General features: G+C 40.8%; 1 long non-coding RNA gene across 1 annotated transcript in view; it reads right to left on the reverse strand.

Annotated features, from left to right (window-relative positions):
• The window catches only part of LOC124546002, a 772,570-nt gene extending 753,631 nt beyond the window's left edge, over window positions 1–18,939 (reverse strand). The window contains exon 1 of the long non-coding RNA XR_006967652.1: window positions 18,342–18,939. This is a non-coding gene — a long non-coding RNA (uncharacterized LOC124546002). The remainder of the gene's footprint in view (window positions 1–18,341) is intronic.
• Between the last annotated feature and the right edge of the window lie 6,720 nt (window positions 18,940–25,659).

Consider the following 25,659-nt stretch of genomic DNA (forward strand, 5'->3'; position numbering starts at 1 on the left):
TACTTGCAAAAGAATTCAGATATCGCTGTCATCATATGAACAGCTTTTGAAGCAGTTGTCAGTTCCGTAGAAAATAGCTTTGTATGTACCGAACGCAAACTAACAGATGGCAACAATTTGCAACATCTGTACTTTCGTCTAACTGTATTGCGGAAAATTGTGATTCTTTCAAGGTCTGTCTACCTGGTTTGTTATGTCTTCCGCCACATCATCAGTCCGACGTTTCACAGTGTTGTCAGAAAGCGTTATTTGTGGAAGTTTTTGTTTACTTTCTGGTCAAAGAACAATATCAGCTGTTTTCAAGAAACAGGGTTTGATATCAGCTAAAAGATGTGGGTCGAAGTCCACGAGCAACATAAAAACAACAAATAATACAACAAGTGTGCTAAGGGTTAAACCATATTACACATACTCATTACAGATTTCCCTACACGAGCGCCGTGGTCTCAACCTAAATACTACTTGTGTTTCACCCTACACGTTTCTGAAATTTAGTACTGGCCGATTTTCTGCTTTTGAACACGAGGAGCCAGAAATAATACACTTTAGGTCACCGTGAAACCGTAACCTTTGTAGAGGTCATAAAGTATAATAAGAAAGGACTAGAACAGGGTGTTGCATCAAGCCAAAATAAGCATATGTCAACACAGAACTGTTTAAGTTTACAGCAAAAATAGAAGACAAAACCTCAGTTTTTAGCGGATATGCTTATAGATTCTGTTAAAAATAAATTGCACAGCTATGATACCGCAAATATAGAAACACGAATTTTCTGCGACTTGTTGTTGTTTGAAATGCTGGAAATGCCGTCTAATTTACAGACCGTGGTTAAAAACTCAACTCCTTCGAAAAAAGTGGGGGTACTGAAACATATGTATTATTGTATAACTGTATAAATGACACTCTGAGAACATACACCGTCTGATCAAAAGTATCCAGACAGCGTATGAAATACGGAATTGACCACTAGATGTCACGCCAGTACAAATGGAGGGTAAGAGTATAGTGTTGTCAGTAGAGAAGTGATAACGGCAGAATGGGTCGGTCAGGAGAGCTCAGTGAACTAGCCCTCGGATGTCGCCTAAGTAACACTCGTGGGTTCCAAAGAGCTACGAGAAGTCCCGCTAGCCCACTGATTCTGCGTAGGGAGTTAAAAAGAATAGGATATAATGATCGAACCCCTCAGAAGCCACACTTTTGAATAATCGATTTAGGCGACGCTGGAGGCGGTGTAAAGTATGGTGCTACTGGACAGTGGATGAGATTACGTGTAATGAATAACACTATACGCTGTGTCAATCCGATAGAAGTGTTTCGGTTCGGCGGATGCCTGGAGAGCGTTATCTTCCATCACGGGTAGGCTGACAATGAAGCACGGATGACGTGGTGTTACGGTCTGGGTGGTGTCCTTCACGTTTAAGGTGTCGTCCTCTTATTGCGCTTAAGAAAATGCGGAATTTAGATAGATATGGACTGATTTTATGGCAAAGTGTACTGCTTACTGTGGGGGAAGTGTTCGGAGACGATGACTGATTGTATCAGCATGACAGTGCACTCTGTCATAAGCTGCCTGTGTGAGGAAATGGTTTATGGACAATAACATACCTGAAATGGATTGGCCTGCTGGGATGAGTCAGAACGCCGACTTCGCTCCAGACCGCGGCTCTTCAAAACTAAGCTCCATAGACACTTCATTAAAAGTATCCACAGTAGAATTCAAGCCGTCATAAAGTGGGTGGGCACGCGCAATATTAATATCCTCTAATGGATGTCCGGTTACGTTCGATCAGTCAGTGCGTATTGCTATCTGTGTTCACTGCACATAAAAAGAAGTTCATTACATGAAGAAACAGAAAACAGCAGCATATGCCTAGCTTGCAAGGGGAGACACTTGTGTTACGACATACCAGTGATAATTTCACTTGCGACATTTGCGGATTAAGGTTGAGTGATGTTTATGCTATAGAGATTGTTTTAATCACTGTAACATCTGATACAAGTATCATTATTTGCAGGAATATTTGCAATGTTTATCTTTGTGAACATTTAAGTAATACTTTTGCTCCGAGTCTTAGAGATTATTATGTGAAGTATGCTCATTACCTCTTTATCTAGTCCCGCCCCCACGTAATACTTGGTTCAACTAACGTCTGTAATAATGTTTTTAAAGTTTCTATTCGTAGGTCAAGAATAGACTCGAGATCCACTAACGACCGACAGAAGGTAACACCACAGTACTTTCCATAAGTTTATTTGTGGCATTTATTATAAGGAAAATTATTTATTTTTAAATCTATGAGTTTTAAAATTACAAATGTTATAGCAAATAAAGATATCATTTCCAACTCCAAAATCTGGGTACTCCTGATATATTTGATTATATTTCTCTGCAATAGTATTCTTTTGATCCTAATATGTGACTCACTAGCATTTATAAAAACTTGTCCGATAAAATTACGTATTATTTCGCAGTTATATCGGAAATCGTTGTTTTATATATAAGTAATTTAGAAACTTGCTTTTGAATCTGCAGCTAAGGTTACAGCGCAAGAAGTCCTCTCTGACGAAGAGCTAATTTGTTGTAACGTTCTCTTCGACTAACCAAATATTCACTTGCTTCGTACTCTCTTCCCTAGAATAAGAATATTCGACAGACACTTTCAGTGAGCATATTTAGATGGTAGCATATAGCTATCAACATAGGTTCTTTGTCTGTTAGTGACGGCAAGGGGTTGTTGGAAAGAGCCAGTAACAAGATATTTTGAATGAAGTGGGACTTTTCGACTCATTCTCATAAAATTCTATCATCGAAAATCATCTCACTGGGAGTGACGTAATAAATGATGCAGTTGCAGTCAGGTAAAAACAGAATAATATTTTTTTTTATGCACAGTCATCATAGCAGTACTGAAAATTTCTATCACCACGGAAGAATATTTTTCGAAGGATAACTTTGTTCCATCGGCGGATTGTTAGCAACAACGCTTGCGGTGCCATCTGTGTATAAAACCTTTTCCCGGATGACGTACCCTCTGAAATATTGCGAGAGTAGAGTCAGGCAAATTACGACAGCAAGCAGATTCTACTAAGATGTCTTCAACATGTATTGTAGGTAGAATAATTCAGTAGCAGAGTTACTTGAGTCTAGTTCTGTCAAGACCTTTTGTTATGTGTAGCACGATACATAACATTAAAAACATATAACAGCTTAGTTTTTGTATATTTATGAAAATATACAGTTTCTACTGACATGTACAAAGATTCTGCAATGGAACAATTAAATATTAAGACAAAACGTTCAATTACAGCATTCTAACAGTTTTAATATTTTTCGCTTTTAAGTGAACTACGCGTGGTGTTATCATTTGTACTGCATGACTACTTTTCATTCACTCTCGATTCCATTAATTGCTGTTTCCATATATTTCATTAACAATGCAAGCTCCAAGATCGTATAGTACCTCTAATCCTGGGGCAACGGTTCTTGAGAGATGGAAATGTTTGTCTTTCCTGATACTTCAGTCTTGCTTAGAGAGAGAGAGAGAGAGAGAGAGAGACAGGCAGACAGAGCTTTTCGTGGCATCTTATCTGTAGACAATTTATAAGTCGCTTGATAATCGTCTGTTTATATGTAACTGATATATGACTTTCAGAGAGAACGAATTCGGGATTATTAACCATTATACGTTACGTAAGTACGAATGATTTGGAGTGATGAATCACACTACCTGGTGGCAATCCGCAGGAAGGATTTGGGTTTGGTGAATTCCTGGAAAACATTACATGCCATCATGTGTAGGCCAGCAATGCAGTTGGATGAGATGGTGTTAGGGTATCGAGGCAAAAAACCGTCTGTCGCTTGTGTGGAGCATAGCACATAGCTTTTTCGTATCAAACGTCCTTTTCATTTGTGGAATGTCAAAACCACATCACAACAGATAATCTTCTGTCATATTTCTTCAGTTTTCTGAGAGCATTAAAGCATTAACTTTCTTCGTGTGTTAGAAGTAACCAATGTTTTAATATTGTCGTTTCTTCCAGAGCTGCTCATCCATTCTTGGAGCAGCTCTTCAATAAACTCATTACTATCTGCCAAGTACAACTTTCGTTTTCGTGTGACACATATTTTTACTTCAATGAACACACTCGCAATTTTCTGCCTTTTTTTTAACTATGATGTGCACTCGACTAGTAACATCATAATTTGACAACATATCTGATGACAGAACTTGAATGTAATGTGAAATACTTTACATTGTTTTATATAATCAAATACCGTTGCGATAAGGTCGGCCGGGTAGAGTCGAGAGATGAATTACGTCAGTTCTAGAAATTTTCTCCTGGTCGTCACATACTAAGCGGTAAAAGATGTTTTGCCATTGTCACGTTTACTGTTGACGCTTGATGTATACATTGGGATGTAGGAAACAAACATTCCTAGGTGTCTTCAATGCTGTGTTAAGGTTTCTGGAAGATTATGCTGTTTGCCTGAAATTCTGAAAACATTTTACTTTGTAAAATAGTGTTGGATTCAAATTAATGTATCTCTGATAACTCGTTTAGCAAATTATTAAGTAATCATTAGCCAATGAATTTATTAATGAAGAAGAGGGTATAGTGCTAGCTGCAAGATTACCCACTTATCGCCATCGGGAGGACGACGGTTCAATCCCGTCTCCGGCCATCCTGATTTAGGTTTTCCGTGATTTCCGTAAATCGTTTCAGGCAAATGCCGGGATGGTTCCTTTGAAAGGGCACGGCCGATTTCCTTCCCAATCCTTCCCTAACCCGAGCTTGCGCTCCGTCTCTAATGACCTCGTTGTCGACGGGACGTTAAACACTAACCACCACCACCACCACCACCACCAACTTATGGGACAATATGTTTTGCATTTCTGGCGAATCGGATCAGTAGAATGCGGGTGAAAACCGTCAGTTATGTTTATGTCAATTTATTCAAATTATTAATTGGTTTTTCTTTTGTATTGTAGATGGAAATTTATAAAAGAAAAACTACTTCTTCGTTGAGTGATAAAGTTATGCAAAATGAAATTAAAGCTATAGTGCGGGTAAATGTCAACTCCACGCAGCGAACTTATTCGCTGTGCCGCATTCCCGTTAACGAAGACGACTGCGATGTGGAAAAGATCATTCAAACAAAAGTAAAAGGTGGGCAAACAATACTTAGTATGAAGCATGGAAGATCAAGGGACATGGAAGACCAACTAGCTCATGTTTAAAAACTTTACCAAGACTACGCGAATGAAAACAGAAACACAAGCAGTTGTAGAACATGGATTTCGTGTAACAAACGTTTTCCCAGTGAATGGAAACACAGTGGCTTAACTTGAATTCTTGCCAGCTAGTACATCGTCGAGCCAAGAAAACATACAAAAGGAAAATTATCTTTAGCCTATGTCACCTAACGCTAGTCCATTTCAACATTAAAAAGTCATCTCTTTCATTCCACTAGTTACAGCTGTCTACAAAGAAATGTGCAGCAAAATCTTACGAAAGGAAACAGAGAGCACTACTTCTTACATCCCTAGATGTTATAACAAAAAAAAAAAGGAAAAAGTGTTGGCATTTACACATTAGATACCCTTATGTTTCTCGCTGTGCTGTGTCCGGCCTATTGTGTCCTGCAACTGTCTTCTCAAGAGCTCTCTGTGTCAAGCGATCAACAACCGAAGTAATTTTTCCTCTTCAACGGCCTCCTCCGTTGTCTACAGAGATTTCTTGTTTTTATCTGAACCTTTCCCAAACTTTGTCTTTTGTAATCCGCCGCATTCATTTTGGGCTTCTTTTTTTTATCACTGTGAGCTTCCTTGCCGTACACGCGCTTGCACAATTGTCTATATTGCTACACTTATAATAAGTTTAATTCAGAATTATTTTACAATTTTGGTGTCTTGCATCCGACGTTGCATTCAACTTTGTTAGAAATAGTGCAAATCGTTAACGTAAGACTTCTGATATAGAAAAAATTTTCTGCGGGTAAATCACAAATGTGAAATTTTCTCTGTTGTTTCACACACCAATTTCTTAATTTCGTCATCCTTGACAATGAATAACAAATTATTACCCTCTTGCAATAATATGGCACGATTAATGTTTGTGATGTAATTTGAAAACTGAATTGTAGTGGATTCTGCTCAGACTGAGCCATGGACGAAACTCTTCACCGGCAGCCCTCCAAATTTTATCGTTCAGTTCGTATACAAAATTACAAAACTCTCACGAACAGTGTCCACCTTCTTAGGGCTCAAAATAAAAATTTCATATTTAATTAACTGGCTATTTCTTCATGAGGAAGTAAATCGTCTTAAGAACTTCCGAAAACCACCCTACTTCTTTTCCAAAATTTAGTCATATGAGAAGCCTTCAGGGTATGCACAGGAATTAGTTCGCCCTGTGTAAGTCCTTCTTCTTACATTACAGTTTTAGATTTCGAAATGCCTTCTTGTCCTCAATATATCACTAATTTGGTGCTGTATGTGTAGTGATTCTCGATTTAGGATTCTATTCGTAATTAGCCTCCTTTTCAATTTTTTCTATACGTGCATAACGATGGGGTATATAATCTCCTTCTTCTTGAGAATAATCGCGGTAGAAGGTAAATAAGTCTTCATGGATAATGTTCCTTCGATGATACATATGTAATTTTTAATTCGTCGCTCAGTGTTGCTCAGTGTAAAAGAGAAAGACTAAAATATTACGATAATCCACTTCTGTTACATGGAAAGGGTGCCGTCTACGGTTAAATATATCTGAATTAAAGTCTACTGCCAGTAAGTTTGCGGAGAAAAAAGCCATTAAGCAATACAAGAATTTACTTCATCTCAGTTTCACGCGTTTGTAGCTCAGTTCTCTCTCTTAATTAACGAGAAACAATATATGTAAATTAATGGTTGCGTGGAACGGTAAGAACGATAGTATAGAGGAAATGAAAGTTGTTACTGGATTAAATGAAATCGTGTAGATGTTATTTATCTTCTGGGCAATAATACAATACATACCTTATCCATTTTTCTTAGAAGGTCTTTCAGGTGAAAGCTATCAGAGTGACGTGAGCAAAAATTTTCAGGTAATATCAGCACTTTTCCTGCTAAAACATTTATCGCACCATAAACATATATTACTGTTTTCCAAATGAGAAAAAACATTGATGCTGTGTTATATATCTCAATACTTTCGTGTACTCGCATTGTAATAAAATCGAAAAATTGTCTGCCTCCTCGTCATGTATTACGGTGACCTATTTTCAGCATGTTGGAAATTGTGTGGTAGCATCATATATCGTTAATGGCCTTTATCATCTAATTTTTCATGTTATCCATCTTCTTCTTTCAGATGATTTATCACCGATGGACCCAGTTCTCAGGTGCCAACTGAAAACGCGATGTTTTTACGTTTTTTTACTAGTAGTAATTTATGAATTTTCCATAAAATTCGTTACCTGTGTCATTTTTTTAATCTAAATTTTCATCTGAGAACAAAGAAATACAAGTATAATTAAATGTTGTCGAATTGTCAGCTTATGTTGTGGCAGTTAGATGAGCAAATAAACGCTGAAAGTAGCAGACAAGTCCTGCTGTTTCGGCAGCAGAATAACTGATGAAAGGGGAAGTAAAAAGGATACAAGCGGCATATATTCTCCGTAAAGAATGATTGTGTTAATATCGAATACAAATTTAAGCATTTTCTACGAGGATCTATCTGGAACGTAGCCTTGTCGGGAACGGGAATGTTGATTATGGACACTACAAACAGGTAGAGACTAGTAGCTTTTGACTGGCGCTACAGAAAAATTCTGTCGATCATGTAAGTAGATTTGATAGCCAATGAAGAGGTACTGAACCATAACGAGAGAAAAAAATAGTTTTACGGCACGACTTGACTAAAGATCACATCTTAAGGTATCGAGGAATGTTTGCTTTGGTAAAGGAAGGAAGTACAGACGGTAAAAACTGTATGGGAAGATCGAGGCTTGAGTTACGTGAGCAGGTTCATATGGATGTAGAATGCAGAGATAAAGAAGCTTGCATAGGACAGACTGTCGTAGAGCGCTACATCAAACTAATCTCCACATTGAAGACGATCTTCAAAACTAGCATTTGCTTATCGTACTATGAGGAAAATATTTTACAAAACACGAATTTTGCGTAAGAAATGTAAACAAAAGAATGTTTCTTGATTTTTAAAACAGCATTTGGTTCTTCTATAGGGTGTTCCCGGTACCTGACACGAACAGTGGGTGATAACAGCAATGAAACCTCAGTACACAGAAGTATTCCTTGTTTTCTTTACGATAGTTGTTACTAATTTGTTAAATAATGTAGCCACTCCGTTACCGCATAACTTTCGTATTGTAATGCATATTAAAAAAGAGTAATACCTTACATGTATTTGTAATCGAACACTTATTGTAGTTACAAGAAAATAGTTGTCATCTCGCTTTAATTCTTCTCCTACGATGAAGATGACGTATGTTTTCTGCTATATTCCTCATGCACTGAAGATACTATCATCAGTCCTATGAGACATCAAAAAAATACATTCTAAAGTTATAGTTCCTTAGAAGGTAATTTAGTTAAAGACCTTCTCAAGATCATAATTCGGACGTTAATTCAAAAAATCGTCGATGGACATTTTCAGGTGCTAAATTCCTCGCATTTATGTCATACTCGAGTACTGCATACGGTTGCGCATTCTGAGGATCTATAGTTTCATGTGTAATATATTTATTCTAACCTCCAGTAATAACTTACGTCAATTCTATATACGCGCTTCCAGGAATTACCAGATAAATTAGCTTGCAACTCCTTTGCTTCCGCCGGTGAATAGTCTGCATGGACAGCCGGCCTGAAGCACCGCAACTCGAGAGACCAAATAGCAGCACTGTCTCCAGCGTAGAGAAAACTTGTATCCATTACCATATTCCTTCGCTTTCTTCTTCGAGCAGTAGCCTGTTTCGAGAGTATATTTATTTTTCGATTGGTATCTTGCTACTTGCCAGCCACCGATTGATAACAATTGCTTGCCAGGAGAAGTGACAGCTACATTTTTACTTCTAATTGGGCTAGCATTGCGTTACATGAGGCAACGAAGTGCAAATCCACTCGCCAGAAAAATAGGTGATTTTGCCATTGTGTTCATGAGGGCGGTGAGCTGTATTTGTGAGATAGGAGTATGGGGAAATGATATGAGATTATTAGATTGCGACAACCTAGTACTTGTTCCTCCCCATCCTCACCATCTATCCGCGACCCATCTCCCCGACACTAATAAACACTTAGCGAGTCCATGAGATTTTCTTGCTATTCTATAGAAATTACAAATGAAATCACAGTATTTCTTCTAACACCCTCATATACACCTAGTGGTGCCATTCGTCTTCATTTGTGGGAATAAGGCAGTTACACGAATCAGTGCTAGCTGTATGGGGGACTCCAGCAAACTTTGAATGTACTGGAGTTCAATTGTCAGTAGATATTTTGATCATTAAGTTTGAGCGTTGACATATTGAAAAAGTAATCATCTGATCTCTGTTTTTGGCGCATTATTTCAGACGCCTCTTCGAACTGAGCCCCAGGTACTGTCTCGCCTCCCATTTTCCTCTGTTTCTTGAAGGTCAACCAAAACATATTCCAACACTCATCAAGAGCGTACAAAACAGCCAACATTCTTTTCTTTTGAGATCGGAATATTAAATTTCGATCGGTAAATCCCCATTATTAACACTCAGTTGGTTGTAGCATCATAATAATAATTACATAGGCTCAGTCACAGGTAAAGGTGGTAGACTTCGGTTCGTTGGTAAGATATTGGGAGAATGAGTCTACAAAGGCGATTGTTTACATAGACTAGAGCGGTCCAACCTAGAAAATTGCTCAAATGTGTAGCACCCACACCAAATAAAGCTAATAGGAATAATAAACGTTTACAAAGAGGGCCATAGGTTTCTTTCTTCCTCACGTGGAGGTGTCACGGAAATTCTGAAAAACTGGAAGTGCCAGCGGCTTGAAGATGGACGCCAATTACCCCGCGAAAACCTACTTATAAACTTGCAAGAAGTGAGGAATATATGAATATATTACACTTCCCTACGTAATGCTCCCATGGGGACATCACAGACAAGATTAGACTATTTACAACGTGCATAGGGACATTTAAGCAGTCATTCCTTCCGTGTTTCATACGTAAATGTAAAGGAAGAAAACCCTACTCCTAATAAGAGAAATACTGGGAAGCACACTTCCCCATGCTTATCATAGTAGCTTGCAGAGAATACAAGGGATAGTCGTAAAGTTTTTTGGGTTGAAAAAATAAAGTTACATGATTAATGTTTTATTTGTTTAGAGCTTAATGCGTGCACCTCCGGTACACATTGAAATCCCTGCAGCGCATCACAGCAGCGTGTCACTATTGGGGCCTAAACAAAATGGCGCAGCCTATTGATGAAGAGTATCATGTGGTAATTCATTTTCGGCAGCAACAGAAATGTTGTAGTTGTATCACGCCCATCCAGATGATTTCATCAGCCATCTTGATTGGACTGACACACCTGTGCTCACAGGATTTCACACTTGTATCTACAAACAACAGAAAATTAACCACGTAAATTTATCTTTTCGATGTGATAATTATTACTACTCCTTTTAGATGTAGGTAAGGCTGGAAAAAAGAAAGATAGGTTGGAGTTTGACATGTCGTTTACAACGAAGTCAGTTGGACACGAATAGGGGCCTGTGATCTATTCAAGGAACCATTCCACCACTCGCCTCAAATGTTATATAAACCAGGGGACATATAAATCTTGGTGTCTGGGGATTTGAGCCACGCTGCTCCATAATACAAGACCAGTATAACGAAACTGCCCACAGCTCGTGGTCTAGTGGCTAGCGTTGCTGCCTCTGCATCACGGGGTTCCAGGTTCAATTCCCGGCCAGGTTGGGGATTTTCTCCGCCCGGGGATTGGGTGTTTGTGTTGACTTCATCATTTCATCATCATCCTCATCATTCATAACTGTGGCTAAATTGGGCTGTGAAAAAATTGGGAAAATAAAAGGCGACGCTACGGATTTTTTTAAGTATATCTTTGGTCCATCTGCTTCAGTACCCACACACAAAAAATATTTCTTACTTTAATATGTTCTTGCAGAATGGTGTGGATTGCAGGTGCAGACTACTTCTACGTTATCATATGACACACATCGTTCTTCAGCCGCTAATACTACATCAGCGCTATCTTTCGTGATTATGAAGAATGTGAACCAGAGCTTCTCGAAGCTGAAACTCTCTGCACACTGCTTACAATATCGTATAATGAGGTAGGCACTTATCTTCAAGTACTGGAAACATTTCATTAAGCCTTTGATTCCTGCCAGCCACAAGTACCATAAAACCACTGCCCACGTTTATTTCTTCCAGTGCGACTTCTTGTACGGAAACTAATCAACAACCACAGTAAAACTGAGAGATTCAGCTAGTACTATTGGCTGCAGTGCGATTATGGAGAGGTCTCAACATCTAATAACTCACAGTACTGAACCTCTTTAGCAATCTTCATACACATCTGTAACACGTATGTTCGGTATTGCTGCCTACACACGTTGTAAGTGGTTTAGTTTTGTATCACATATGCAGGAGGGAATGTAAAATGTCACATGTTAATGCTGCTCTTCGCCTTGACGAACACTAGAGGTGTGAGAAATGGGAGTGACCACTCTGCTATTTGTCACTGCTTTCATGCATATTACTTTCTCACGGAGAGCGGACACAATGTGAGAACAATGTGAGACGACGGATGAGTAGCTAAAAATTGTGCCAGGCTAGAATCCGCTCCCTTTGAGACAATTATCTAACATGCCTGATACACAGCAGTAAACTAAAGATAACGAACTGCCCGTTAAGATCTTCATTTTCAGAAACATGATAACCTTTTTGATAGGTCAGAGCGAGGTGACACGTTAACTAAGGCAAGGAATCCGAAGGTTGGTTTCAACATTTCAGTGTCTTAGGAATGATTCGTTTTGATTCTGTTTTGCCTTCATTCCACTGCTTGACAGGGACAAGTCTGATTCCGACTCACGGTGCAACAAGGTATTTTTCATACAAAAAATATGCACATAAGTGAAAGTTAGATTAAGTCGAGGGCAAACTGAGAAAAAAAAATCATGGAACTTAGCAGCAGTTAATCCGTATTTGAAGCCATATAACTGCACGCGGAGGCACTCAGGTACACTGGGGTAATGCTCTCTTTGAATTTCAGACTTGACCTAGCAATTGGATGTGAAGCCCTGTCATGTCGTACATTACGTTATATGTGTGTGGGAGATATTAATATTGACTATGTAGTAAATAGACACAACAGAGTGAAAAAATTATAAAATATTGCCACTAAAATTTATGAAATGCGTGGCCTTAGCGTAGGAATGGAAATCCACAGATGCGTCAACGTGCAACACACAACACAGTTAAGATGTTGGTAGAAAAATCGCCGGCCGCAGCGGCCGAGCGGTTCTAGGCGCTTCAGTCTGGAATCGTGCGACAGTTACGGTCGCAGGTTCGAATCCTGCCTCGGGCATGGATGTGTGTGATGTCCTTAGGTTAGTTAGGTTTAAGTAATCCTAAGTTCTAGGGGACTGATGACCTCAGGTGTTAAGTCCCATAGTGCTCAGAGCCATTTGAACCATTTTTTGGTAGAAAAAACCACAAATGGGCCGCGCTATGTAAACAAATTGCTACAAAACCTTTAGTATCGCTGCCAAACATCAATCTAATTTCCAGCGCTTCTCGGCGGGACATAAAGTGATCTCTATAATATACTAGATCCGAACATTGCCGCCTATGCGACTTAACACTTATATTTTTGGGGCAATGTATCCATGGAATCTATGCTTGACACAAAAAGTCACAGCAACGATTTTTTAAGTAATGAGTGCAGTTGATAAGTTTCGACCCTGGAGTTAAACCAAACAGTATATAATAGAATTTTTAATCAACAGCGTTAATTCGGCTGGATCTATTCAGTCGGAACGGTATTGGTTTAGTATACGAAATGGACAAAATAATATGAACCCGTTGCGATTCAGAATTCTGATGAGATCACTGTATACTAATTCCGAATTGTACTCCTTAATCCTTGCAAAGAAACCTTTCCAGTTCCCTGTGGGCTGCTGGATCGTGCTTCGGTAGCTCAGATGGTAGAGCACTTGCCCGCGAAAAGCAAAGGTCCCGAGTTCGAGTCTCGGTCGGGCATACAGTTTTAAACTGCCAGGAAGTTTCATATCAGCGCACACTCCGCTGCAGAATGAAAATCTCATTCTGGACTTCAAATAGTGTTTTCGCTACAGACAACAGTGGCTCGATAATACGCAAATACGGATTCTTTGAGGACCTGGAAAGAAATGTAATTTTCTCAGAAAACTAGCCTACAACATTTCTTGTAGTTGGAGTTGGGATACGATAATCCTGTAAGATGGATTCTCTTGCTGGGAACAATGTCTGCAGCAATGGATGAATATTGTCCCTACAATAATACACAGAACTAGTCATTTCACTACTACCATACAACCCGCTAAATGTCTTGATATGACTAGTCTTCCTCTTAGAGATAACAGTACTCTTCTGTCGCTTATCACTATTCGTCCACTATTTTGAATAGCAAACGACGTATTCTTATCACGTGGTATACTACAAGCTCTAGATGCTCTTAGCAGATATGTGATCGTTTTCCTCGCTGCACTGACCATTTTCCATCATTGCACATCAGCAAGCTCCGAGACGATGAGTAGATGGACACAACACAACGATCACAGGCATACTGTTGGCTCAGAAGAGTTTTTTGGAAGATATTTAAAGTACAAGCAAAAGGAACTGTCGGTTAAATAATGACAATACCAGCTCCGGAGTGTACGTATTTCTATCACGGAGCTTACATCGCAGTACATACTTTACCCCTGTTCTGTACATATCTTCTACTGAAGTTAGTCCGCATCTTGTGGTCTACTGATTAGCGTCGCTGCCTTTAAATCGTGAGGTTCAGGGATCGTTTCCCGAACGTGTCGGAGCTTTTCTTCGCTCGGAATCTGAACTGCCCAGATCGTTTCATCTCATCTTCATCGACAGACAAGTTGCCGAAGTCGCATCAAATGTAAAGACTTGCACTAGGCGGCCGAACAAGCTAGACGGGGTCTCCAGGACACTAATGCCATACGATAATTTTTCTACCAGATTTCTGCATAGTTTCCTGCATTACTCCACCATTCATTGTAAAACTGTTTCAGTTTTTGGAACGGTCGTCATGGATAGTTGTTCTGCATAGTTTCCTGCATTACTGCACCATACATCGTAAAACTGTTTCAGTTTTTGGAACGGTTGTCATGGATAGTTGTCACTGTTTCATACACAAGCGGTCGTATAAAGTCTGCCAATCACAACGTGTGTGTTGCCATGGTGAACTGTCTTATCTCTTTAATCGCTGATTTCTCCTCTCCGACAAGAAATCTGAATAATATGTGACTGTACAACAATATGTCAACATAAGCGATGCAACAGGAACTGCAGAAACACGTGAATGCAAAGAAAATTTTATAGCGGTGCAAGAAGCACGCCTACTGCAGACCGATGTGATCAGCTAATATGATCCGAACAACCTCTTTTTGAATGCTCCCTACCACGGGAAGTGATTACGTATGAAGAATACCATGTAAAGCGAACATTTGGCATGGTCTCCTTGGAAGCATGGTGAACTTCAGTGCTTTTTCGAGAAGTATTGATTTTCAGTGAGGTTATAGGCACACTGAAAGAGATAGTAAATGATATATGAAACTATTTTAGGTGACCATTTTCATTCAATGAGACAGTACGAGATTGCATCTAAAGTGATATGGTCCCACTCACATGGCTGAATATTTTAATATTGGGTGCATGCACATGAAAATAAAATAGTGCATCTTCATTCTCCTTCAGAAACGCCAGAGTTGGATAGTATCAAGCGACTGTGGCCTGTGTTGTAAAAACAGTCAATGGCTCATTTGTCCCCCAACAATAGTTTATTTTTTTAAGAAATTGCATCGTACTTACCGTAACTAAGTATTCATACGTAACGACCACGTGGAAGATTTAGACTATCTTCGACCACAAAAATGCTGCTAACACATAATAGGTGGATGTTCACATTATTTTGTTCAGCGCCTGCGTAAATATCACGCATTTCTGTCGACGTGCATGAGAACAGTGGAAAGTGCTGTAGCGCCGGATTAAATTTTTAGCATCTGTCTACAGCGAGTAATGGAAGAAAATAACGCCCAAAAGAGGCTACAAGACGTGTCAGAATGCGTGTGATAAGTGAGCGCGGCAGACAACAGAGATACAGATAAGGCGGCAGGTGGGCTGCTGTAGCGCGAAGCCGGCCTTGAACCGGCGACCGTTGGGGCAAGGGCAAGGCGACGCCGCCGCGGCCCCGACCACCACCACTGCAGCTCTCTTATCAACCATCTTTATCAGTTTACACGTGTTCAGCATATCCGCAACGAGATTTCGTTTTTGATCTTGTGGATCCCCATCCGCGCTTCAGATTTCCATTCTCATGTCATCTTAGCTATTCTCTGGTAGTGTATAGAAAGTTCGCACCGTGTTTATTGTTTTATAATCCAATGCTTGTTTCAGCATCCTTCGTGAAGAAATACACAAAGGTTTATCTTTATTAACAACACCTAATTAATGTTGTTGTTGTAGTCGACAGCCAGAAGACTCGTTTGATGCAGCGCTTTACGCTTGTCCATCCTACAAATTACTATGTTGCACCACTTTTGAAGGCTTTTGTTCTCTTCTTGTCTGCACTGTTTACTGTCCACGTTTCATTTCCAACGCAAGGCTACATTACAGACAAATAGTACCAGAAAATACATTCTTTTACATTCAATATTAAGCAATTTTTTTTTCAGGAAAGCTTTCCTTGCTATTTTCTGTATTTTCTATCCAGTCTACTTCTCCCGCCATCAGTTATTTTGCTACTGGAATAACAGAACTCATATACTTATTTTTAGCGTCTCATTTACTAATCTAAATTCCCCAGCATCATCTGACTTCAGTCGACTGCTGTCGTTTGTTTCTGTTTTTCTTTTATTAATGTTCATCTTATGGGCTCTTTTCAAGACATTATCCATTCTGTTCAACTGATCTTCCAAATCCTTTGTCGTTTCTGACAGAATGACAATGTTGTTGGCAACCGTTACTGTTTTTATATTTCTCCCTCAACTTCAACTTGTTTTCCAGATTTACACTTGGTCTTCTTTACTGTTGCTCTGTACGTAGACGATTCACATGGAGAAGATCTTATAACCGTGCCCCACTTTCTTCTTGACTACTCCTCCCTTTCGAGTCCTTCGACGCTTCTAAAAGCCGTCTCGTGTCCGTATGAGTTGTAGATAACCCTTTACTACCTGTATTTTATGCCTGATAAATTTGAAAGTAAGCAAGATGCCTGTAAAGCTACTGTCTTTTGTCCAGAAGACAACAAAATATATTTGAGAAATATCAACTAAAAAAGCAACAGTAACAGTAATATAATGGCTAACACCATATGTTGAAATCTACGAGAAACAGAGCAAACTATTTTTATATATAATTTTATGCTTTTCTCTCATTTTTTCCTCATGGCTCTGGTCCGTGCCACAATCAGTAAAGTTTACAGTGTGTCAGCATGATGTTCTTTTATTTTTCCTTTGACTTTTCTGTTAATACTTCTGGTTTGTACCTTTTTAAGAAACAGCGTTATTGTCTTCTGTCTCATGTCACACAGTATTAGACACACTGTCATCGCATGTCGGTTTCCTTGCGTACCTGAATTGCGTGACTGAAATGCCAAGGCAGTCTTCAGTTATCTTTACCTTTTATTTGCGTGTAAATAAACAGGGAATTAAGATATCGATATTTTGTATTCGCCATGTTTGTTGGCTTTTAATATATTGCTACGATCTCGTCAATGAGAGATCAAAAAACAAAACAAAAATATTTGTATTCGTCGTTATGCAGAAGTCACTTCAAAGAATGGGTAGTGGAGTTGATAGAAACAGTTCCTCTGTTAATGTAGTGACTCAGATCAGTTCCAAATAAGTCACAATCGTATAATGCGTCTCTCAACTACAACTGCTCGTTTCGATGGGCACTACTTGGTAACGGCAACTGTTAACAGATTTACTTGAACAATTTTAATACGATTTACCTGTTGAGTTTGCATTACGTTGGTAACCATAATACGACATCCAAAACTTTAAACACCTCTCATAATTCACTCCTGTAAAGTAATCTTTCTTCTATTGCTCTCTAAGGACGCTCGGAAAGAGGCATAAAGTCAAAGTTGAAAGACTGACATCGACAACTGTTATCAAAAGTAACAGTAACTGAATGACACACACGGGAAAAATACGTCGAAAACCACTTTCTCTCACTGATTGTGGTCATTGCATCACGCTGTCCATTTCAGGCTACCTGCTTCGACTTCAGATATTTAAAATTTATATACACATTTTTATGAAGTCTAATTTTCGCAAATAATATTTTAAGCGAAAGCATGGTACCTATTTAGTTAAAACAGTTGATAACTCGCGAATATATTTATTAAACGCCATAGCCACTGGAATACTTTACGAATTTAGATTTTCAGGAGGATGTCATTCACAGAACCGATCTTTTGTTTGTTATGTGTCTACTAATTCTGCGAACGCTATCTGTCACTTACCGATGATCGTACAGTATCATTGAAGGGAATGCGAGGGTCATAGTTTGTTTTCGCTTATACAGAGTAACAACAGAAAACTTCCAGTATTTAATAATCTACGTAATAACGATGGAAGAAGCGTTGGCCTTAGTGCTGCATAATTCGTAGTTTTCATTAACTGATTTCCACACAACTTGATTACAACACTGGGGAAGCTACTCGCTGGACAAACGTTTTCTGCGCGCGTTTACTTCTCTCCAGAAAAGCACACGATGTCTACAAAACGTGTTTTCTGTCTAGAGCTAAGATTGTATCATGGGCTGTCGATATGCAGACCCGCAACAGCTGGAAATTGAGTGAGAACCTAGAAGTTTCTGAAAAGCTTCCAGGAATCAGTAGCTCACGCTCTGGACGATACCGCGCAAAAATGATTCGGTGCATCTCGCGTTTCCTTTGTATCTTTTCTTCTGGTTTTGTTTTATTTTGAGTGGACTGCTTTCCACGGGAAACTGTACTCACTGATGGAGCACGTCCACCGACAGGTCATTCCCCTCTCCAGATCGTAAAAAAAGGGAAGACAGGCACAGAGGGAGAGACAAGAAAATTAGCATACCAGTTCCGCAGGGCCGGGGGCGCGTCACACGCACTCGCGTCAAGATGCACAAGCAGTGGCCACCATTCCCACACACGTGTCCCCTCGCCCTTTCCTCGACGGCGTTCCTTTAAATCGGCGAACGACGAGTCGTGTGACGGTCGGGGAGCGGCGCACAGCACGGCACGACACTGCTCACCACACCACACAGCACTCACTCACTCACTGCACCGTGCGATAGCGTGCACGCCTACCTACTGGCTGCCATATGGAGCCACCGCCGCTAGCTGGCTTTTCTGTTTCCGCTGTCGTCATTACTCGCTGACACTTGCCTCGCCCCGCGCGCGCTTTCTCGCCCTCTACCATTTCGCTGACGAGCGCTTACGGTGTGGAAGAGGGCAAACAAAGAAAAATGCGACTGGAGAGGAAAGGAAGGCGAAAAAACAAAAGGGAATGACCGGCAGCCGGCGGTGCCGCTCTTTAAACGGCCGACGGTCCCCGGGCTTTAAAACTGCGCCACGCGGAGAGAGAGACAGGCAGGCGGGTCGGTGCGTCGCGCTGCGGTAATCGCACGACCAGAGGAGAAGTTCGCGAACGCCGCGGGAGGGGGCACAGAGAAGGGGAGCGGAACGGGGGCACAGGGGAAGGGGCGGCTAGCGTCCTCGTTGCGAAATTTCTTTTCGCATCGAGTGGAACGACGACGGCGATAGCGGTGACGGCAGGCAGAGGGGCAGAGTCGGCGTCGCCGTCGCAGCCAGGCCACCCGCCGTTGGCCGCTCTTCTCCCACTCCGAAGCGCCAGTTCGCCGTGACCCACATATTTCGCGTCGCGAAATTTCCTGTCCCGCAGCCTCCGGGAAGCAGAAACTGTACGCGCGCTCCACCTAGCGACCGCCGGCGGTGTCAGAGGCGACCGTGGCGCCAGTGTGCGGCACATTGCGTAACTAAAATTCGCGAGCAGAAATGGTGAGAGGGCGTTGAACCGGACCGCGCGAGCGGGTGAAAGGAGCTGAGCGGGTCTTGGGGGGCGGGCGGGGGGGAGGGGGGAGGGCAAAGGAAGGGGGACGGTGGACGGGCCGCGGCACTCGCGAATAAAATGAAATAGAATAAAAAGAGGGATTCGCGAGCGGCTGGCCGGAATTGAAACGGTGCCAAGCGGGCGGGCGGGCGGCCAGAGGATAATAACCCTAGCGGCCGGCAGGCCCGCGCCGTTTGTGGAGCACCTGCGGGTTGCGCAGGTGGGAACCGGACCGAGTAGCCGTCCGCTCGTCTTCCATCACACTGCACTCTACCTCAGTTCAGATTCCCGCTTGATCCTCCTGTTCTTCGCTACGACAAACAGAGGAAAAGGCGGTGGTCACGTGCAGCAATAGCCGAAGAAATCAACTAGGGAAGAACAAAGGCGTTGCAGCAATTGGTTCATAACTTACGGATTCGGAGTAAACTACGTCAGAGATTAGAGTTCCTACATAAAGAAATAACTTCACGCACTCGAGAACTGAAACTTCGCAGCACTGAAAACATGCTCTATATAACACAATTAGAATTTAAGACGATGAACTCCTAAATGGAAAATCCTGTTTCTGGTGCAGTTTCACTTTTAGGTGCAATTAATTTCATAGGAAATTACGTCTTTCTTTGAAAGATGACCTATGCATTGTACGATTATAAAAATTTCATATGCCATTTATTACACTCATAAGTTTTATCTTCGACATCTTTGCAAAACAATATGCTACTTCTACCAGTACATAGACTATATGTTGTAACGGTTCGACAGAACCCCCATCTGGCGGTGTTTACATCGTAATAGCCGATTCCGGCTGCCGTGTCTTTAAATTTGAGTATCCTTCTCGAATATATCCACCAAAATTTCAGCGCCTACAGTAACAGGCATTCCTCTACTACATTAGTGTTTTCAAGAGCTTTCGAATGCTGTTAAAAAAGAGCACAGCGCTGCATTTGTAAAACACATTGGAAGTCATTTTACAGTGCATGGTAAAGGGTACCTGACAGCAATATTAGCGATTCCCTGGCTTCTTCCATTAGTGTGTTCTGAGAGGAAAATCATGTCTTATAGGTCAAAAACATGCCTCGCATTTCCATATACCAAGTGACTAATACTATGTAAGAGAACTTTCTTTCGAAGGCTAACCAACAAGTGAAGTATTGCTTATCAGCCGACATTTCTCCAAATATATAACTGAAAATCGTATGTGGCTACGGTAAGGCTGAAATAGTTCCCTAGGCTTACACAATACTTAATCAAACTTAAACTAACTTACGCTAAGGACAACACACACTCCCATGCCCGAGGGAGGACTCGAACCTCTGACAGGGGGAGCTGCGCGAACCGTGGCAAGGCGTGCTAGTCCACACGCCCACTCCGCGTGGCTGATGACACTGAAGAATAGCAAAACAAAGACGAGGAGTTTACAAGAGAATGGGAAATATAGTTTATGGCGGACAGTGCTTCGATCCAATATTACAGATTTTAATTCTATAAATTTATCCAACGTCGTCTTTCAGCCAAAGATTCCCAGTTACGTTTACTGAGCACGTCCTTTCTTCTGCCTTGTTACAATCCTATCAGCGCGACCCTTAATTCGTTCTATGTCTGCTTTCACGCCTACGGTACTTTATAAGGACTCCAGACGCTGGAATAATAAACTGGAATGGATTACACTAGGGTACTGTATGCGGTTTTCTTCACACCTGCATTATATTTTCCAAGAATCCTTCCAACACCACCAAGTCTTTCATAATAAGAGTCTGATTCATTATTTTACTTTGGGATGGCATATTCAGATACAGCCGAAGTTAACAGAAGTTCAACACTGAAACATACGGAACATGCAGAAAAATGTGACTGTTCCTATTAGTCACAGACTGAAACTTTGTTGCTGCGAGTTTAAAATCACAACTCCTGAGTGTGGTATGTTTTCGGTTTTTAATCTCTTCTTTTTCGGCATCACTTCACTGTTTTCTTTATGTTTACTGCAGCAACAAGAAATTGTGTCGTGTACTTCCGGCTTCTTTTCTAACAACAAACAAAACAAACGACAGTTCTTTCTCTGCTAAGTGAGCACAAAAGAAAATGAAAAAATCTGGTTGAAAACTGTGATGAAACAACCATTACATATTCTTTTCTTCTCCCATGTTCTTCCTTTTCCTTGGTCCATCTATTTTTACGTCTATTATTTCTTCGCAATTGAATTTCTCATGTTCTTAAATACTAGTTTTTATTTTTTATGGCCTTACAAGAAGTTGTTTGTCAAAATGAACAAAGGAATTACATATATCCATTTTTCATCTTTCTGGTATGGTCTTTCATTTCTTCCTCTACTGTCAAATACACTCAAAGATACTTTTTCTTCTTAATTCATTTCTTATTAACATTCTTTCCACTATCTTCAACATGCAATCTTAATTTATGCACATTTTCTATTCCTGTTACATGCATGTCGCCAGCTCGTGTTTATCTTCTGTTGCTCGTATTGTAGATGACACCTCTTCTGTGTTTGCGTTTAGTCAGAGCAGAATCCATTATATAAATTGTCACTACACACGATTCGCGGTCACTTGTGCATCTAATGTAGCGAGAATCTGCCACAAAACGATGAGTGCCAAGTGAGCTGCAGTAGTAGAGCTACCTTCGTACGAGCACATTTTGTTAGTGCGGGTTGCCTACATCAGGGGCAGGTATGCACTCAGGGGAAAACCTATCGTTCTCCTTTGATTGACAGGTACATAGCCTATTGTTCTGCTAAAAGGATCCTTCCTTTGACTGACAGGCACTTAACCAATTGTTCCCCCACCCCCTCTCCCCCCAACCCCCCTCCCTCCTCACTGCTACAGGTACACTTTCAGGTCTGAGTTATTGGAATAGACCCTGTCAATACTATCAATTTCACTGACTATTTAATTAAATTGATCAATTAATTAACCTCTCACCCAATGTTAAGTCCCTTCCCATACCCCTCCCCACCACTCCCCCAGAAAATTCCAGTTCCATCAGGACAATGCAACATACCATGACTACCTCCACAAATCTAAGAAATTGGCGGGAAAAAAGGCACTTGGACCACCTCCACTAACCTAAGTTATCCGACAGCCACCTCCTCCCCTAGAATTGGCTGGAAGAGAATGCAGCCTGTGCTGGGTAGGATGGACATAAGTCTTACTTAACCTATTGTTCTGTTAAGTGGTTTTCCATGTCACCCCACCCCTTCCCTTAAACTATTGTACCGCCTTTGATACCAAATTAAGTAATTAGTTATGTCCTCCCACCATTTTCTGCTACATTTTTCGAATTTCACATGCTTTTGAACGCCATTTGAGTCATTCTTCTTTGTCACCCACCCCCTTAAAAAACTGTACTGTGTTTTACATAAAAATTATGCAAATTAATGTAGTGTTCTGCATTTAACCTACTGTTATGATCCATGTCACCCACTCACGCACCCCCCCCCCCCCCCTTAACTATTGTACCACTAACACCATATTGGTATAAAAAATTTATGGAAATTAATTAAATCGACATTTTTCACATGTGGGGGGTAGTTTTTTTTTTAATTCGGAGCATCCTATTGGCCAGTGAAATCGATGAAATACAGTTTAAACAAAAGATCACTAGTAAAAAACACATCCCACATTCGACACCCGCCGCCACCGCCGTCATCAGCTGACAAGCAATGCGTAGTTTTCAGTTCAAGTCCCACAAGGATGAGGCAGCGGTAATACAGATGATCATTCTATTAACGTCAAAGTGTATGACATTGGATCTGAACCTCAACTCATAAGGAATGTTGAAAGCTCCTCTTTATAAAGCATGCTTCTTCTTCTTTGCAGACGTCAAGAGAACATGATGCATAGATGTCCACAGAGGTATGTATTAAAGCCCTGAGAGCGCCGATAATTGTAGAACACGTCTTCTGTGAGTGAAGTATTGTTGTAATTCTTCTGGCACTTGCAAGCCATCAAATGAGTAGAAATAGTAGACAATATCCGCATTTTTCATAACATTTGATACCCAGTGAGTTCCAGGGTCTCCAACAAAATCTAAATTCACAATGCCACATTCACCAGTTTTCCACATAGTCTTCGGTAATGTATCCTGCATAAACACACCACAGAATCTTGGTATTTTGAATTTGTTTCTAACAAACTTAAGATCAGTATTTGTGAGTGGTCGATCTGTTAGGACTGCTAATGGGCTTTTTATTTATTTATGAAAAGACCAAGTCCTTTCCTGTACGGTTTCAAGTATAGTCCTCTTCCAATGGCTGCTGCTTCCATCATGCGGTTATGTCTTCTTGCCTCTTCTAACTGTGCTTGGGAGTTTTGTGCATTCTTGACCGTTCGAGGAATAGTTGTAGCACCACCAGCGAGGGACCCTACTGCTGAGAGCGTGGAGAGGGCCAGGATGAGAAATGGAAGAAAACCGCCAGATGTCTTAGGTATTGGTAGAACTCAAGGTGCTTTAACCGATCCTCATCTTCTTCCCCTATCTTACTGCTTCAGTGCCTTTTTAGCTGCATACATCGCTGTCAGGATACACTTCAAACAACTCTGTTCGCACCCTTGTCCTTCTTCTTGTTTAGCGCACAATGTCCAGCATTCATTACTCGCTTGAAATTCATCACTCCTAAACCCAACTTAATTTTTCCTCGCATGGTTTTATCAACAGCAAATGCTGAAATGCGTTAACCTATACCAGTATCCTATCTTCTCCATATCGGCTTGGCCTTATCAGCTAAAATCCTATCTGCAATGTGATGACTTGATAGATGTTTATTTTCAGTGTATGTAATGTCATGTTCCATACACACTTCATTCAACCGATTAAACCCCTTTTCATTTCATGCCAAGCGTTTCTGAAGATTTGTACCAGGTGCACAGTAGTTATACCCAGGGATGTGTGATTCCACTGGCAATCTACAATCCCACCACCTCCTCTAATGTGTCTCCTAGCACACATGTTATGCTATTGCGGTGGTTGTGGACTATGCGCACCCATTATATAGCAAATAGTCGGCATCAGTCCAACTGTTTTGTGTAGCAGGAAAAGCAAGCCATTGGACTAGTGTTTTATTTCCACGACGTCTTATGAGCCTTCCACAACACATGGATATACACAGACATACAGAAACTTACATCACTGCAAACGCTGTTTCTATGATGGTGAGCACAGACAGTTCATATTTAAAGACGTTGCGTGTGTAGCGTACACACAAGATGCTGGAATAATAGAGACATTCTTGGCAAACATTGCATCACTGAGGTCTTTCAAGTATGTGAAGTGTAAAAGACACTGAAGAGTGCAAAGTGATTAACACATTTCTACCATGGATTTCACTGGGATGATACTGGCATACCCTATAAAGGATGTGGTGACAGTGCTTAAATTATTCAATCACACGAATGCCATCGTGTTTGTGAAGAGGAAGGAGAAGATCTCACAGATGCATCGAATCTTTAAGTTTGCTGCTATTCAAGACCTGGAATTCTACTGGTGTCCTTCTCTCCATCGACTCAAAAACATGTATGAAAAAGTGTTGCTGTATCTGCTTACGAAAATGTAAAATTACTTTTAAGTTGGGTCAGAAATAAATGAATTTTTACCTCCCAACCTCTGTGATCATTTTTCTCAACCCTGCTCCCACTGTGACAGTGTATAGTTTTTTAATCATATGATATGTCTGTGGTTTTCTTCATCTTTGGAAGCGGACATGGTCATGTGCCTCCTGCTCCCATAACCCAATTCGTGTCGCATGATAGGCGTAATTCCATGCAACCATTATATATATTTTGTTATCTCCCATCTTAAACTTCACTGCCTTAATAGCACTCATCTTCAGCAAAAAATAATGGTGCTCCCACACCACCAGCAGTAGCAGCAGTTTCATGGGTAAATTCAGTGATGAACGGGCTGTCCCATGAGGATCGCTAGGAAGAATGCATCCTGTGCTATTCTGGGAAGCATTTGAGCATCTATTTTGGTGCTGAACCCACACCGCAGCTATGCGTCATCGCGCCAGCAACGGTACCTGGGTGACCATGCGTTTTGGTGCAGTTTCTCAGGTCTCATGTATGAAAGAGATGTTGCTGCCTTATCCTTGTGGGACCCGAAGTGACACCTATGCGTCACTTGGCAGCTGATGGTGGCGTCGGCGTCGAGTGGGGGATGTGTTTTTTATTAGCAATCTTTTGTTTAAACTGTAGTCCATCGATTTCACCGACAAGTAGGATACTGCGAATTTTAAAAAAACTACCCCATACATGTGAAAAATGTTGATTTAATTAATTTGCATAAAATTTTTATATCACTGTGGTGTTAG

The sequence above is a fragment of the Schistocerca americana genome, chromosome 8, assembly GCF_021461395.2.
Source record: "Schistocerca americana isolate TAMUIC-IGC-003095 chromosome 8, iqSchAmer2.1, whole genome shotgun sequence".
Taxonomy (NCBI): domain Eukaryota; kingdom Metazoa; phylum Arthropoda; class Insecta; order Orthoptera; family Acrididae; genus Schistocerca; species Schistocerca americana.